Below are 18,924 nucleotides of genomic sequence, written 5' to 3'. Positions count from 1 at the left end.
CCACTTCTTTATTTCCTACCTCATTGTGTAAAAACATCCTATAGGAGAGTTTATTTTTTTTTAATTTTTTATTTATTTATGATAGTCACAGAGAGAGAGAGAGAGGCAGACACAGGCGGAGGGAGAAGCAGGCTCCATGCACCGGGAGCCTGATGTGGGATTCGATCCCGGGTCTCCAGGATCGCGCCCTGGGCCAAAGGCAGGCGCCAAACCGCTGCGCCACCCAGGGATCCCTATAGGAGAGTTTAGAATCAGTAATTCTCTACCAGAGGCTTTGATGAAGCAGAAATCCTACCCAACTATCTGAGGTGCCTCCTAAGAAAAACCAGAGTCATGATTAGGCCCCAACCCATATCCTCAGCTCAACGAAAGCTATAATTAAATATAAACCATGATCTGCCTTTAAAATGTCCTCCACTTTCCATGCCTCCTGTGCATAGCCATAACTATTATTAAAAAGTCAAATCATCAAGGGCTCAGATTGGGTCATTATCCTGTTCTCTCATTTCTGATATCAAATGTATAAATACTTAAGCTCTCCTGTCTGATTCTGAAGAGCTTGTTAGAAGCTTTTTAAATAATTGAGTGGTGTGAGAGATTTTAATACTCATTCCCTCTTGGGCACCTGCTGATATCTTCAAGTACAAACTTTATACACTTATCTCAGTTTTGACATGGAGGATGGAGTTTTGGAGATGAGAAATGAAAAGTGACTGAAGACCTACAAACTTGTCCTGCTTGCCAGCTTCCCAACAGAATAAGGCTTTTACCACTACAGTTGATTTAACACTGGCCTGTAAAATGGATCGCCCACTTACCAGTTGCAGTGGTATATGGCTTTTTAGTTAAGAATTTCCAGTAAAGTGCCCAGACAGGCTAATTAGCAGAACCACAGATTTGGACAAGACCCAAGATTACCCAGGCAGGGATAGTATAAGGAAACAAGTGCTTGGGCTTAGATTGACAAACTTAACTGGAATGATCCACAAATATTTACTGGTCAGTTTATACACTTAGCCTTGACAAGTACTGTTCTTTCTCAATATATGACAAAAGGCCTATAGACCTATAGCACCATTCAAAAATCTCCCTTTGATTCTCTATTTCATTACTTATGAGAGAGGTTAGCATATTTAAATATGCATGCCTATATAGATACATAGGCTTATATGTATGCTCCTGCACAAATTCAGTTAGCCAACATTTATTGAATGCAGAACACTATGTGGTAGGGAGCATCAGGAGAAATTTTTTTAAAAACCTAATCTCTAAAAAAAAAAAAAAAAAAAAAAACCTAATCTCTGCCCACATGATAGTTACAGTCTAATGGACAATTTGCAATGCACAGGAAGATGAGCAAAAACTGATTACTCTAGAGATAAAAATCTTCTTTTCTTCTATAACATTTATTTTTCTTCTGAGGACAAAAGTTATAATGTTTCTTGCAAACACTTTGGGAAATAATTGCCTGTAATGACAGTACCCAGAAATATATATTAACATTTAAATATCTATCCTTCCAGAATTATCTTTTCTGTGCTTGTAAAACATGCCTTTATTTTTTTAGGATTTTATTTATTTATTCATGAGAGACACACACAGAGAAAGGCAGAGACACAGGCAGAGGGAGAAGCAGGCTCCATGCAGGGAGCCCGACATGGGACTCGATCCCAGGTCCCTAGGATCACGGCCTGGGCCGAAGGTGGCGCTAAACTGCTGAGCCACCCAGGCTGCCTTAAAACATGTCTTTAAAACAAAATTAGAATTAAAAAAATTAAAAAAAAATAAAACAAAATTAGAATCATACCATGTATACACTGATTTTTTTCTCATTTGACATATCACAAATGTTTTCCATGTCAGCAAAATAAACCATTTAATGGTGCTATAACACTCCATCATAAGGTGTGCCACAATTTTTTAACAAACACCTAAGTTCACTACAAAACTATACACTTAAAAATGGTTAAGATTATTTTAAAAACATTTAAAAACACCCTAATTGAGTGACGGCTGGGTGCCTTAGCATCTGCCTTCAGCTCAGGGCCTGATCCCGGATTCTCAGGATTGAGTCCCACATCGGGCTCCTTGCATGAGCCTGCTTCTCCTACCTCTGCCTGTGTCTCTAGCTCTCTTTCTGTGTGTCTCATGAATAAATAAATAAAATATTAAAAAATAAAAACACCCTAATTGGGACACCTGGGTGGCTCAGCGGTTGAGCATCTGCCTTTAACTCAGGGCATGATCCCAGAGTCTGGGAATCAAGTCCCACATCAGGCTCCCTGCATGGAAAGTGCTTCTCCCTCTGCCTCTCTCTCTGCCACTCTCTCTCTGTCTCTCATAAATAAATGATAAAATCTTTTAAAAAAAATAAAAATAAAAGACTCGAGCAGAACTCAATGAAATAGAGACCAGAAGAACTGTAGAACAGATCACAAAACCAGGAGTTGGTTCTTTGAAAGAATTAATAAGATAGATAAGCCCCTAGCCAGCCTTATTAAAAAGAAAAAAAGACTCAAATTAATAAAATCATGAATGAAAGAGGAGAGATCACAACCAATACCAAGGAAATACAAAAAGATTTTAAAACACATTATGAACAGCTATATGCCAACAAATTAGGCAATCTAGAAGAAACAGACACATTTCTGGAAAACCACAAATTACCAAAACTGGAACAGGAAGAAATAAAAAACCTGAACAGGCCAATAACCAGCAAGGAAATTGAAGCAGTCATCAAAAATGTCCCAAGACACAAAAGTCCAAGACGAGATGGCTTCCCAGGGGAATTCTATCAAATGTTTAAAGAAGAAATAATACCTATTCTACTAAAGCTGTTTCAAGGATAGAAGGAGGCGGAATACTTCCAAACTCATTTTATGAGGCCAGCATCACCTTGATTCCAAAACCAGGCAAAGACCCCACCAAAAAGGAGAATTATAGACCAATAACCCTGATGAACACAGATGCAAAAATTCTCAACAAGATACTAGCCCGTAGGATTCAATAGTACATTAGGAATATTGTTCACCATGACCAAGTGGGATTGATCCCCAGGAGACAAGGATGGTTCAACACTTGTAAAACAATCAATGTGATAGATCACATCAACAAGAGAAAAAAACAAGAACCATACAATCTTCTCAATAGATGCAGAGAAAGCATTTGACAAAATACAGCATCCATTCCTGATCAAAACTCTTCAGAGTGTAGGGATAGAGGGAACATTCTCAGCATCTTAAAAGCCATTTATGAAAAGCCTACAGCAAATATCATTCTCGAAGGGGAAAAAAACGAGAGCCTTTCACCTAAGATCAGGAACATGATAGGAATCTCCACTCTCACCATGTTATTCAAAATACTATAGAAGTACTAGCCTCACCAATCAGGCAACAAAAAGAAACAAAAGGCATTCAAATTGGCAAAGAAGCAGTCAAACTCTCCCTCTTCATAGATGACATGATACTGTATTTAGAAAACCTAAAAGACTCCACCCCAAGATTGCTAGAACTCATACAGCAACTCAGCAATGTGGCAGGATACAAAATCAATGCATAGAAATCAGTGGCATTTCTATACACTAACAATGAGACTGAAGAAAGAGAAATGAAGGAGTCAATCCCATTTACAATTGCACCACAAAGCATAAAGCACCTAGGAATAAACCTAACCAAAGAGGTAAAGAATCTATACCCTAAAAACTACAGAACACTTCTGAAAGAAATTGAGGAAGACACAAAGAGATGGAAAAATATCCATGCTCATGGATTGGCAGAATTAATATTGTGAAAATGTCTATGCTACCCAGGGCAATTTACACGTTCAACACAACCCCTATCAAAATACCATGGACTTTCTTCAGAGAACTGGAACAAATCATCTTAAGATTTGTATGGAATTAGAAAAGACCCTGAAAAGCTAGGGGAATATTGAAAAAGTAAACTAAAGCCAGGGCATCACAATGCCGGATTTCAAGTTGTACTGCAAAGCTGTGGTCATCAAGACAGTGTGGTACTGGCACAAAAACAGATACATAGATCAATGGAACAGAATAGGAACCCAGAAATGGGCCTTCAACTCTATGGTCAACTAATATTTGACAAAGGAGTATAGAATATCCATGGGGAAAAGGACAGTCTCTTCAATAAATGGTGCTGGGAAATGGACAGCCACATGCAGAAGAATGAAACTAGACCATTCTCTTACACCATACACAAAGATCAACTCAAAATGGATGAAAGATCTACATGTGACGCAAGAATCCATCAAAATCCTTGAGGAGAACACAGGCAACACCCTTTTTGACCTTGGCCACAGCACCTTCTTGCAAGATACATCTATGAAGGCAAAGGAAACAAAAGCAAAAATGAACTTTTGGTACTTAATCAGGATAAAGAGCTTTTGCACAGCAAAAGAAACAGTCAACAAAACTAAAAGACATCCTACAAAATGGGAGAAGATATTTGCAAATGACCTATCAGATAAAGGGCTAGAATCCATGATTTTTAAAGAACTTATTAAACTCAACACCCAAGAAACAAAAAATCCAATCATGAAATGGGCAGAAGATATGAACAGAAATTTCACAGAGGAAGACATAGACATGGGCAGCAATCACATGAGAAAATGCTCCTTATCAGTGGCCATCAGGGAAATACAAATCAAAACCACAATGAGATACCACCTCACACCAGTGAGAATGGAGAAAATTAAGACAGGAAACAACAAATGTTGGAGAGGATGTGGAGAAAGGGGAACCCCCTTGCACTGTTGGTGCCACTCTGGAAAACTGTGTGGAGGTTCCTCAAATAGTTAAAAATAGAGCTATTAACGACCCAGCAATTGCACTACTGGGGATTTACCCCAAAAATACAGATGCAATTAAACAGCAGGACACCTGCACCCCAATGTTTATAGCAGCAATGTCCACAATAGCCAAACTGTGGAAGGAGGCTTGGTGTCCTTCAGCATATGAATAGATAAAGAAGATGTGGGATATATGTATACAATGGAATATTACTCAGTTATTAGAAATGACGAATACCCACCATTTGCTTCGACATGGATGGAACTGGAGGGTATTATGCTGAGTGAAGTAAGTCAATTGGAGAAGGATAATTATCATATTGTTTCACTCATTCGGAGAATATAAGAAATAGTGAAAGGGATTATGAGGGAAAGGAGGGGAGCCGAGTGGGAAAAATTAGAGAGGGATACAAACCATGAGAGACTCAAATTCTGGATAAGGAACATAGGCTTGCGGAACGGATGGGGGTGGGGAGTTGGGGTAACTGGGTGATGGGCACTGAGGAGGGCACTTGACGGGATGAGCACTGGGTGTTATACTATATGTTGGCAAATGGAAGTTCAATAAATACAAAAAATAAAAAAATAAAATAAAAATAAAAACACCCTAATTATTTAAGAGAGGACATTTTACTTTTTTATTTAAAAAATTATTTATTCATCACACACACACACACACACACACACACACACACAGAGGCAGAGACATAGGCAGAGGGAGAAGCAGGCCCCTTCCAGGGAGCCCAATGCGGAAATCAATCCTGAGACCCCAAGATCACACCCTGAACCAAAGGCAGGCACTCTACCACTGAGCTACTCAGACATCCCAGGAGAGAACGTTTTAATATTTTGCTGCTAAAAGTAATTTAAAACAACCTCTGAGTGTTATTTTTGTGCATGTGTGTATATCTGGTTCTTTCTTTAGGAAAAAATCCTAGAATTAGAAATGCTAAGCTAAAGAGTATGAGCAAAAATAGAAACATCTTTATTGCTTTCCCTTATTTTAAAAATAATTTATGATTATAAATTGTTTTAGAAAATTTCCAAAGATACAAACAAGAAAATAAAAGTTACCTTTAAGCCTACCATCCACTAGATAAACATCATTAATATTTTGGTGACTATCCAGAATTTTTTTCTTTATATATATTAGTATCCATATTTTAAAAGGAGAATACTATATTTGGTAACCTGCATTTTCATATTATATAAATATATTTCCATACCAATAAATATGGGTAGACATAATCATATTTCATTCCTGAGATACGTTTTACTGTGCAAGTGTACCATACATTATGTAACAAATACTGTATTTCTGAGTATTTTTAGTGTTTCTAGCTTTGCTTTATTATTAACTTTTTAAAAACTTTTAAAAGATTTTAAAGATTTTATTTTTTAAAAGATTTTATTTACTTATTTGAGAAAGTGTAAGCATGGGGAGGGCAGATGGAGAGGGAGAAGGACAGAATCTCAAGCAAACTACTCACTCACTATGGGGCTCAATGTGGTTCAGTGGGGCTCTGAGCGGCTCCTCAGCGGGGCTTGTCTGGGCTCCATGCAGGGCTACACTCATTATGGGGCTCAGTGTGGGGCTGGATCTCACAACTCTGAGATCACGACCTGAGCTGAAACCAAGAGTTGGGCGCTTAACCAACTAAGCCACTCAGGAACCCCAACAACAATATTTTGATCAGCAGTCCTATATATATGGTTTAGTGCACTTACATGATTGTTCCCGCAAGATAAAGTCCTAAATGCGGAATTTCTAAGTGTAAGGGCATGCACATTTTTAAGGCTTTTGGTATATAATGCCAAATTTTACTTCAAAAAGAGTGGGCCAGAGCAGCCCGGGTGGCTCAGCAGTTTAGCGCCGCCCTCAGCCCAGGGCGTGATCCTGGGCACCCAGGATCGAGTCCCACATTGGGCTCCCTGCATGGAGACTGCTTCTCTCCCTCTGCCTGTCTCTGCCTCTCTCTCTCTCTCTCTCTCTCTCTCTCTCTCTCTCTCTCTCTCTCATGAATAAATAAAATATTTTTTTAAAGTGGACCAATATACACTTTCGCCAATTGCAGGAGTTTCAATTTTTTTTTAAAAAAAGATGTTTATTTATTTATTCATGAGAGACACACACAGAGAGAGAGGCAGAGACATAGGCAGAGGGAGAAGCAGGCTTCATGCAGGAAGCCTGATGTGGGACTGGATCCTGGGACCCCGGGATCACGCCCTGAATCAAAGGCAGACGCTAAACCGCTGAGCCACCCAGGCGTCGCAGGAGTTTCCATTTTTACATATAAAATTGTTTCATCCACATGGATATTATTATTATTTGTACTTTTTTGGTTAGTTTTAGAGATAGAATTTGGTGATTCATCAGTTGCATATAATACCCAGTGCTCATTATATCAAGTGCTCTGCTTAATGCCCACCATCCAATTATCCCATCCCCCTACACCTCCCCTCCAGCAACTCTCAGTTTGTTTCCTGGAGTTCAGTGTCTCCTATGGTTTGCCTCCTTCTCAATTTTCATCTTTTATTTTTCCTTCCCTTCCCTTATATTCATCTGTTTTGTTTCTTAAATTCCACATATGAGTGAAATCCTATGGTATTTGTCTTTCTATGACTTATTTCACTTAGCATAATACCTCTAGTTACATCCACATTGTTGCAAATGGCAAGATTTCATTCTTTTTGATGGCTGAGTAATATTCCATTCAACCCAGCAATTGTACTACCAGGTATTTATCCAAAGGATACAAACACAGTGATTTGAAGGATCACTTGCACCCCAATGTTTATAGCAGCAATGTCCACAATGGCCAAAATATGGAAAGAGCCCAGATGTTCATCAATGAGTGGATAAAGAAGATGTGCTATATCTTTGGTACTTTTTTGTTCAAAGTTTATAAATTGTGTGAAGATCACTGATTAAAAGGTAATCTATATTCAGTTGATTTGAAATGCCATCTTTATCATTTACTTAGAATATTTGCATATGATTTGAGCTTTCTATTCCACACACACACAAGCAGTAGTGCTTGCATCTGGCACTACTTCTTTGAAATTTTCTTAAAATAATAATAATATACCTTATTTGATCCAATAACTGGATTGGAAGCATTTAATAATGCTTCTTTAGGCAATTAAGTCTACAGAATTAACCTTGCCTGTAGTAACTGCCTACAGTGTGATTTGACAAGTGTCAAGAAGCACTGTCATCTGACAATATGTTCCCCACCAATCTGCTATGGTTCCCTCAAAAGACCTTCTCTTTTGATTATACCAAAGTTCCCAAACAGAGTCCACATTTGAATTACTTGGAAAGGTTTATTCATCTGCTTGTTTTAATTTTTTTATTTTAAAATTTCTTTTTATTTTAATTCCAGTATATTTAATATACAGTGTTATTTTAATTTCAGGTGTACAATATAGTGATTCAACAATTCCATACATCACCCAGCGCTCATCACAGCAAGTGCACTCCTTAAATACAGATATCTGGAGCCCACCTCAGTCTTACTGAATCAGAGCTGCCAGGGTGAGCTTTGGCACACATGATTAGGAGGTTTGGATGTCATTTCTCCAAGGTTTCAAGAAAAAAGTCAACAATTAACTCAAGAAGGCAAAAGTTAAAACCCCTATCTATTATCTGGAAAGAATCTCTCCCAATCCTTTTTCCTAAGCTGGAAATTGGTTATTCAATTTGAGCTAATTATCACTTTAGAATAGTCAACCAAGGAGGCTTGAGCCCTTGAGGAAAAACTATAGAACTGGCTTAATTGGGAGGAGAAGGAAGGAATATAATGCAATACTCTGGACAGTACTGGGTTTCAGAGCAGGAAGACCAATTCATAAACAAGGTTTCCTTTATGTTAATCAGCATGTTAAATGTAATCAGCTTGATCTTAGGTGATACTCAAATGAACATCCTGTGTTTTACTACTTATGTATTGATTTTTCTAACTATCTTCCATTTATGGCAAATGATACTGGTTTTCCATTTATAATATTGATGCAAAATATCTTTTTAAATAAACATATTTACATTTTAAAAGGTGAGTCTATTTAAAGAAAAAAACTACTGACAGCTAGGAATATAGTAAAACTTTTGAATATGGTTAGAAATAACTAAAGTTGGCTGAGCATTGACAAATAAATGTTTGGAAGTCTAGTTGGGGGAGCAATGCTGAAGGTACAATCAAAATAAGATAGACAAAACTTTGTCTACCTGGCAGCTTTGCTCAGGATCAGAGCTAATACCAAGTACATTGGTGTCTTTTAGGTTCCTCACCTCACCTTGTATTGGCTTTACTGCATTTATTCAACTGGCAGCATGAATAAAACTGTACGATTTCAACTTTACACTAGTGAAGAGCAACCAGTCCAGCTATGCTGCTATCAAAGTCTGATGAGAACATCATGATTTTAGGCTTCTTGTTGAGTAAAGTTCTGGACCAAAGAAGAGAGTAGGAAATCTAGTTATGTGTCTTAGTATAATGATACTTGTGTTACTGCATAGATAGAAATCTTTAGAAAAGATAGAATCTTTTATAAAAGATTTTCTTCAAAAATGGAATGGTAACTCAAGACCCTGGCATCTGGAATCAGAGAAATAAAGATTCCTTACCCTTTACTCTTGAAGAAACAGGATCACCTCCGTCAAGAAGGGGAGCCTATAGGCATCCATAACCAGGCAGATTTAAGCTATAATCCTTCCTTTGAAAGTGAACGTGTGCTTTCCAATATGGGAATAACTGAGAGACCACGATGGAGAAGATAGTACACTGAGTGGAAAGGAACAGGCAGTATTTCCTCTCTGTTCAGTGCTCAAACCAGTGCAAGTCAGCTACCACTTAACATGAAGTGGCTGTAAGGGGGATGGAGCATCACATGTGAGAAATGGATACATCTGCTGGCCCAGTGCTCCATGGAGAAAACAAAAGCAACCAAAATAAAAATACTGCTTTTCTCTCACTATTCTAAACCATGTGAATGTGTCTTTAATAACTCATTTGCAGTTCTTTTTTTTTTTTTTTTTGTCTAAAGGTGCTGATTTTCTGAAAGGTTGACTTGTGGAGGTTTGATAGAGGGATTAATCACCTACTCAGACTCTAAAGTCACAGTCTCAATTTGTATCCTGGCTGCTCCACTTACTAGCTGTATTGCTTGATAGAGTTACTTTAAACTTTAATTTTCTCAGATTTAATGTGAGTATAACAACACATACATCACAGGTTTATTGTGATCATTAAATAAGAGGACTGCTTAGTGTTTGTATAGAGCCTGACATATTTTAATTGCATAATAAATATTTTATTTATTATAGTAAGGCATATATTTAAATACCATTCTTTTTTCTCCTTGAAATATAGAGTTATGGAAGAATGATAACAATTTTCTCACAGATGGATTATCTTTAGTGTTTAGAAGTAGATGAGCACTGACCAGGCTTTCCTGAAGTCAGAGATTTCATTCTTTTTCAAATTATTTCCAAGTGCTTTCATCCTGCCAAAAGGAAAAAAAGGAATTAACCTAGCCAAAGAAATAAGTGACTTTAGCAGATTTCTGCAATGTATATATAGAGGGAGGTGGATAAAAAGGGAGTGGGAGAGAACTTTTATTCGGAAAAAAATGCCCATTCAAGATCTTTAGTATTATAAGATATGTAGAGCTTTTTATGGATAATACGTCAAGCAGAGCCAGATTTTCTATCTTTTCAATCACCTTTAAGGAAGTATTTTTTTAAATGTATTATTTGCTTGAGTCCTGGTTTAGGAGCTAGGAGATCTGGGTTGTTAGAAGCAGCATGCACTTAACAGTACAAACCTATCTCTGTTATTCACAGTTGTATGATCTTATGTAAATTTTGGCGTTGCTGCTTTGAGCTTCATTTTCCTCAACTATAAAATGCTCATAACATCTTGTGTGTGAGAGAGTTAAATGAGATAATGTGCATGATGTTCTTGGCACATAGTAAGCACACATGGAGGATAACTATTATTGTTTTAACTAAGTCCATCTTCTAAGCACTTCTCTGCAGATAATCCTCATCTGAATCTTCTGGAGAGTTTATCTAAAATGAAGATTCCTGAATTGTACCCTAAAATATCTGAATCAGAATCCTAGGGTGAGGCCTAGGAAACTGTATTTTGACGAAGTGCCACTTCCCTCTCCCCTTCTGGGTTTGAGATATGAGATTTTTCTAGGAAAAACAGTCTACACTTGGGTTTTTTTCTCAGTGAATCTAGGGAGAGGGGAGGTCTTTTGGAAGATGGTACTTCTCAGTCAAAGTGCTAAGAAGGACAGACTTTTCAATGAGAAGACTAAGAAAGCAGGGGTATGTGCTAGTATTAAATGCATGGTTTCAGAGAGTTCAGTGGAAAGTGTTGAGAGGGTGCAAAATAGCAGAGATGGAGATGGAAGTGGACTTATAGCTGATCTCTATGGAAATGAAAGGTTAGGTGGGTGCTAGACAAGATGGGCTTGAGGCTTTTATGGTGACTGAAGGGGATGGAGATATGAAACAGGGACAGAATCATCATCTCATCTCCCCAGAGAAGTCTTTTGATGCCAAAGACAGTGTGCATAATCAACCTAGTTTAATTTAAACAATTTATTCTTCACAGTTTAAATAATTAAACGAAAATGTATTTATTAAAATAGATTGCTAATTGGAGATAAGATAGGTATTCTTCTCTAACCCGTCTTGTCTTCTCCCTGCTATATTGCACTTAATTTGTTACAGAAAAATTACGTTCTGGTTGTTTTGGCATGATTTAGAAAACTACTCTGTGCTTTCTGTATCAGAGCATCTAAACCTTTATGTTTGATGCATAAGGTGCCTGATACTGCTTCCTTAGGAAGATTGTTTTTATATTCCCAGAAAGCATAAAATGTAAAGAGAGACCTTTCATTGCTGCTGTAATAGCCAGAAAAAAGGCACTACACTAAATCTGCTGAGTTCCCCTACTTACTAATGTAATTAACCAGGCATCAGTACATATTTTATTTCTACTGTGTTTGAGTATTTGCAATAATCCTTTCTATTTCTAGAGTATATTTTTCTGGAGGAGAAAAACCCCAGGTAATTAATTACATGGCATTTGTAGGAGAAACAACATCCATCATTATATACCTTTTTCAAAGAGATAAACTTAGTTATAGAGCAACAGGATTTTCTATAGCAATACTGGTATAAACATGCATTGTGCTGCTAGGACTGAAAACAATTGTAATATTTTTACTAGCCTAAGGTAAATATACAGGATGCCATTCTTAAGTCTTTCAGGTTAAAATGTCTTCTACAGATGGTAAGGAATAAAAGGACTTTACTCTCATGCTTTGTGTGCTTCACTCCCTAATCTTTAATTTATTTTTTAAGCCCTCTAACATTCTATAAATACAAATTGGTGGGTGACTTTCTTAAAAGTGTTGCCTGGTGGCCACAGCAACTTCTTGCAAGATACATCTATGAAGGCAAGGGAAATAAAGGAAAAATGAACTATTGGGACTTAAGATAAAAAGCTTCTGCACAGCAAAAGAAACAGTCAACAAAACCAAAAGACAATGTACAGAATGGGAGAAGATATTTGCAAATGACATATCAGATAAGGGGCTAGTATCCAAGATTTTTAAAGAACTTATTAAACTCAACATCCAAGGAATGGCATCTAATCATGAAACAGAAAATCTAATCATGAAATGGCAAAAGACATGAACAGACATTTCACCAAAGAAGACATACACATGGCCAACAAGCACATGAGAAAATGTTCCGCATCACTTGCCATCAGGGAAATACAAATCAAAACCACAATGAGATACCACCTCACATGAGTAAGAATGGTGAATATTAACAAGACAGGAAATAAAAAATGTTGGATAGGATTTGGAGAAAGGGGAACCCTCTTGCACTGTTGGTGGGAATGTGAACTGGTGCAGCCACTCTGGAAAACTGTGTGGAGGTTCCTCAAAGAGTTAAAAATAGATCTGCCCTACGACCCAGCAATTGCACTACTGGGGATTTACCCCAAAGATGCAGATGCAGTGAAACGGCAGGACACCTGCACCCCAATGTTTATAGCAGCAATGTCCACAATAGCCAAACTGTGGAAGGAGCCTCGGTGTCCATCAAAAGATGAATGGATAAAGAAGATGTGGGATATATATACAATGGAATATTACTCAGCCATTAGAAAGGATGAATACCCACCATTTGATTTGATGTGGATGGAACTGAAGGGTATTATGCTGAGTAAAGTAAGTCAATCGGAGAAGGACAAACATTATATGGTTTCACTCATATGGGGAATATAGGAAATAGTGAAAGGGATTATAGGGGAAAGGATAGAAAATGAGTGGGAAAAAATCAAAGAGGGTGACAAAACATGAGAGACTCCTAACTCTGGGAAATGATCAAGGGGTAGTGGAAGAGGAGGTGGGCAGGGGGATGGGGTGACTGGCTGACGGGCACTGAGGGGGGCACTTGATGGGATGAGCACTGGGTATTATACTGTATGTTGGCAAACAGAACTCCAATAAAAATATACATATAAAAATAATTAATTTTAAAAATACATATTGAGATAGAAAAAAGTGAAAGTAGTTAGAGATTGAGGGATAAACAATGGACATGCAATAACCCAGAAATCAATAAAGTAGCTTACTTAAAAAAAAAAAAAAGAGTGTTGCCTGGGTCCCTGCAGTGAAAGCAACACATTAGCTTTAGCTTCCACATATTTTTACAAATTGACTGTAGATGGAACTATATCCTGCCTCTTCTGGATGTGAATTTTCTCAGTACAGTGACTATATCTTTTATATCTATAGCCTCAAGGGCTAGCACAGTGCCACAGCACACAATAAATATCATTGAACAAATGACTGAGAAAAAGAATAATTACTAATTACTTTTCACTTATCCCTTCCCATCCTGCTATTCTCTTCATTGGGCAAACTAAAGGAAAGATGTAGAATTCATTTATATCTTAAATATTATTGCAAACCCCTAAAGGAGCAAACTGAGGCAAAATGGAATCACTAATGCAGGCATTGGTTAGTTCTGGTTAAATTGATTTTGGCCAGTAGTTCTTATTCAAAATATTAAAAAATAAAAAGCTTCTTAGGCACACTACAGGCAGTATCTAAACTAAATAAATTGATATTTTGTGGGTTGTCTTTAAAAAAAAAACAAAACGAGCTGAGCTTCTTAAAGATAAAGGAGTTTGGAATTTTTTTTTTTAATTTTTATTTATTTATGATAGTCACAGAGAGAGAGAGAGAGAGAGAGAGAGGCAGAGACATAGGCAGAGGGAGAAGCAGGCTCCATGCACCGGGAGCCCGACGTGGGACTCGATCCCGGGTCTCCAGGATCGCGCCCTGGGCCAAAGGCAAGCGCCAAACCACTGCACCACCCAGGGATCCCAGGAGTTTGGAATTTTAAAATAGTCAGTATACTCAGCATCCCTGGGTGGCATAGTCCATTGAGTGTCTGACTCTTGATCTCAGCTCAGGTCTTGATCTCGTGGTTGTGAGTTCCAGCTCGGTGTCAAGCCCCACGCTGGGCATGAAGCCTACTTAAAAAAATAGTAAGTATACTTACTATAAAGAAAATGCAATCTTGAGCAAATGGCAGTCATAAAGAACTTTTAAAAAACCCTGTATCTAAAAAAAAAACAAAAAAAAAAAAACAAAAAAAAAACAAACAAACAAAAAAAAAAAAACCCTGTATCTGATAAGTTTTTAACTACATTTTTAAAACTCTTCAACAACTTCCCATTGCCCTTAAAGATCCAAAATGTCTAATATGAACTACAAGCTAATTCTTTGATTCATTTAAGAAATATTTTCTATTATGTATTTTAGGCTCAGAAAATACAGTGGTGAAGTAGTGGGACAAAGCTCCAGTTTCCATGGCATTGAACACTGGGGGCAAGCCAGTGGGAAGACTGACAGGATAGAAACGTGGACATACAAACAGTAAAGAACATAAACAAATAGAAAAGATAGATAAATTCCAGTGTGATAAATGCTAAGAAGAAAATCACAAAGAGCAATTTTCTAAAGAAAATGAGATATTCTTTCAGTTCCCCATTTTCTCACCTCAGGAAATTTGTACAGATCATTCCCTCTTCCAAGGCTACTCCTTAATCTTTTTTCCTAATTGTCATTCTTACTTTATTTTTATTTTTTATTTTTTATTTTTTATTTTTTATTTTTTTCATTCTTACTTTAGCTCAGGTCTTAGCTAAAAGTGGCAACATCTCTAGGTCAAATGTTCCTCTTATATACATCTCCCATTGTACCATGCTTTCTTTGTAATGTCCATTACGTTTGCAAGTATTTGTTCAATGTCTGTCTTGCCACAAGGGTAGGGTCTTCCTGCCTGTGGCCTACTGATCTATTCTTAACGAGCAGCATACAGCAGATGATCTATATATTTTGTTGAATAGATGAATACAAGAAAGACTGGGAAAATCTTTCATTTTTCCTGTTAAAGGACATCTTATCAGGAAGGGATAAAAATCATCTGAACATCACACATATGTAAGAAGCGCATGGGAGAAAAATGCAATTAGACTGAATGGAAGCTAAATGAAAATTCCTCAGTGGTTGTTTCCTTGGGTTTTAGGGTGACACTGAATGCCATCATAGGATAAACTATTTTGAGAAGTCACTTCCAAGATATTGGACGTAAGCAGCTTCTTGCATATAAAACTGCATAGAAGAGAGGAAGAGAAAAAGAACAGAAGAAAGAGAGAAAGGGTATATTAAATGATGAGGAGAAAAAAATAGGTGGATGTGAAGATACTTTTTTCTTTTTTCCTTTTCAGAGTTAGACTTTAGTTTCAAAATGAAAATGGCCCCTTCTCCCAATATCAAGTAATACGTGCACATTGCAAAATATTCAAGACAGTGTAAAAAAGAGGAAAGAAGAAAGGTGACAAATAATTTCTTCATATCTTATTTGCATGTATACACATCTAGACCGTTTTCTATGCATATTTACACATATATTTTCAATATAAAAATGGAACCATACAGGCTATTTTGTAAACTGTTTCTTCATTTTATAAATGGCAAGTTTTCAGTTACAATATCAAACATTTCCTAAAATCCATTCTGTAAAAAGAGTTATTTGAGAAAATATCATATTTACCTTGAGTGGATGAGTTACAAAAGAAGAGGGTGTATATCTGTATGTGTGAGAGAGAGTCTGTGTATGTCATATGTTAGGTAGCCTACTATTTATACGCTTCTCATCATGACAAAAGCACATTTGGAATAGTTATCTTTTTTAATTAAAAAAAATCCTTAGAACATAGTTAAATTTCCAGTGGTAGGATCATGTTCTAAGTATTTAATAGAATTTATGCATGCAATAAGAAAACTCTGAAGATTATAAAAACAAAATATTTGTAATACAACCAAAATATCCTACCCCAAATGTATATGTTATGGCAACTATACAAAGTATGTTTCTAAATGTTGTATCCTTGGAATATAAAATAAAAAATAATCACCTCGGGAAAAAAATAAAAATAAAAACAAATAAAAACAACCTGAACATATTTCCAGACCTAGCTACTAATTTTTAATGGTTATGTAGGAATCCATTATGTAGATGTACTGTAAAGTATTTCACTAATTATTATTGAATAGTTTCCTGATTTTTTTCAGTATTTCAATATTATTAGTCTCACTATGATTAAAATCTATAATTAAAATCTTTGTACATTCATTATATGCATCTTCACAAATGTGTCCACTTCTTCTCCTTAAATAAATTCCTGTGTGTGGACTTGGTGTTCAAGCAGTACACTGAGGCATTTGATATGCATTGTTAAGTTGCCTAAAATATGTTATGTCAATTTCTACCAGTACCATACAGGTGTGCCCATTTCATAGGATCTTCATAAACACTCAAAATTATCAAATTTCTAGTATTCCACATTCCAAGAAGAAAAAAAGAAATGACTGTTTTTATTTTCACTTCTGGTTACTAGTGAGATTGAACCTATGCTTAACCTTAACCTTAACCTATCATATGCTTATCAGGCAAATGTTTTCTCCCCTTTTGAATTGCTTATTTATGTCCTTAGCATAAGGGGTGTTTATCTTTTTTAATAAATAAATTTTAATAGCTCTTATAGACTTGTGATATTAGTCATATATGTTTATCATATATGTAGCATTTTTAGCAATTTGTCATTTGTCTTTTAATTTTATCATAGACTTATTAGCCCTTAGCTCTCATATGTTACATTGAAATTATTTTTCTCAGTTTGTCATTTCTCTTTTAACGTCGCTAACCTTGTATTTTGACTTCAGGAGCTTTCATTTATGAAGTCTTATTTAACAGTAATTCCTTTTTAAAATTTTGTGTCATGTTTAGGAAGTCCTTCCACATCCCCAAGAATATAGACATATTCACTTACATTTTCTCCTACATCTTTATTTTAAAAGACTTTATTTAAAAAAAAAATAAAAAATAAAAAAAAATAAAAGACTTTATTTATTTATTTATTTGACAGAGAAAGAGCACAAGCAAGGGGAGTTGCAGACGGAGAAGCAGGCTCCCCAGTGAGCAAGGGAGCTCGACACAGGGCTGGATCCCAAGACCCTGGGATCCTAACTTGAGCACAAGGCAGACGTTTACCCACTGAGCCACCCCTGGGGCCCTACTACTTCTTTGATGACTCTAAATTTCACATTAAGCCGTGTTTAACTCGGGAATAGGTCAAGGAGCGGCTAATGTTATTACCAGAAGCTCAATATCGGGCTTAATAGCAGTTGCAGGCCACTGAAGAATTCATTTTACACATTCTAGGTAAGAGTTCTGGTACTCTACGTCATATAAAACAAAAACTGAATAGAGCCACAGCACCTAAATTATGTACACATAGTATAAAAAACTGGCAATATCAACCCTGGTGAGAAGATGACAGGAAATATGAGAATATATTATTTTAACAGCTTGGAGTGAAATACTTATATTCCAGGCTGATGAAATGGCCATCATGCTGAGGGATGCATGCTCTCAAAAAATATTTGATAGTCCACTATGAGCTCGCTGGGGTTACAATAAACAAAACAGTGAGGTTTACCGGTCTTAAGGGGTGGGATAAACAAATGAATAATATGCTTTCAGATTAAGTACTTTAAAGAAAATTAAGCATTAAGGGGATGGGGAAGCTGTTATTTTAGCGTCGTTCGGGAAGACTCCTCTGGGGAGAGGAGTCATTGAGAAGATGCTTAGCTGATGAGAGCAAAGGTATGAAATGATAATATTCTAGCCTAGGGCAGCCCGGGTGGCTCAGCGGTTCAGCGCCGCCTTCAGCCCAGGGCGTGATCCTGGAGACCCAGGATGGAGTCCCCATGTCCAGGATGGAGCCTGCTTCGCCCTCTGCCTGTGTCTCTGCCTCTCTCCGTGTGTCTCTCATGAATAAATAAAGTCTTAAAAAAAAAAAAGAAAATATTCTAGCCTATATATAGTTATAGAGGTGGGAACAAGTTTGGTTTGTTGGAAGAATATTAAGAAAGCGTGTAGTGGCAGTGTTATCTGGAAACAGAAAACAAAAAAATGGAAAAAGAAACACAGAAACACCCTAAAAACTTGGACAAGATTGTTTTTCTAAGTTCACTGTGAAAACAGGAATTGGATGCTGTGTGGTCGGTTCCCTAACTTCCTTCAGGCATTATTACCATCTAAGAAAGGCCTTCCTTAACTGTCCTTTTACAAATTCCAACGTTATCAGATTTTCCCATCCTGTTACAATCATCGCCCCTTTTCAAGCATTTCAGAAAATTACCATCTCAGAGAGGCCATCTCTAACCACTCTTTAAAATTGCAATTCCCATTTACCCCCACCCAGCACTCTCCCACCCCACCCCCTTTCCGAATCTTTTTTCTCCCCAGCATTTATCACCAATAGATATAGATATATAGTAATTATTGTCCCTCCCCCAAGTACTAGGAACCATGAGAAAGTAGAATATAAAGAACCATAAGAACTGGGATTTTGGTCCGTTTTAATTTCCGTTGTATTCCCAACATCTACTACAATGCTTGACATACAGTTGGCACTCGATAAATATATGTTGAATAAAAGGTAAGAT

Source organism: Vulpes lagopus, chromosome X (assembly GCF_018345385.1).
Source record: "Vulpes lagopus strain Blue_001 chromosome X, ASM1834538v1, whole genome shotgun sequence".
Classification (NCBI taxonomy): Eukaryota; Metazoa; Chordata; class Mammalia; order Carnivora; family Canidae; genus Vulpes; species Vulpes lagopus.
The sequence above is the reverse complement of the archived record's forward strand: the minus strand, read 5'-3'. Positions refer to the sequence as shown.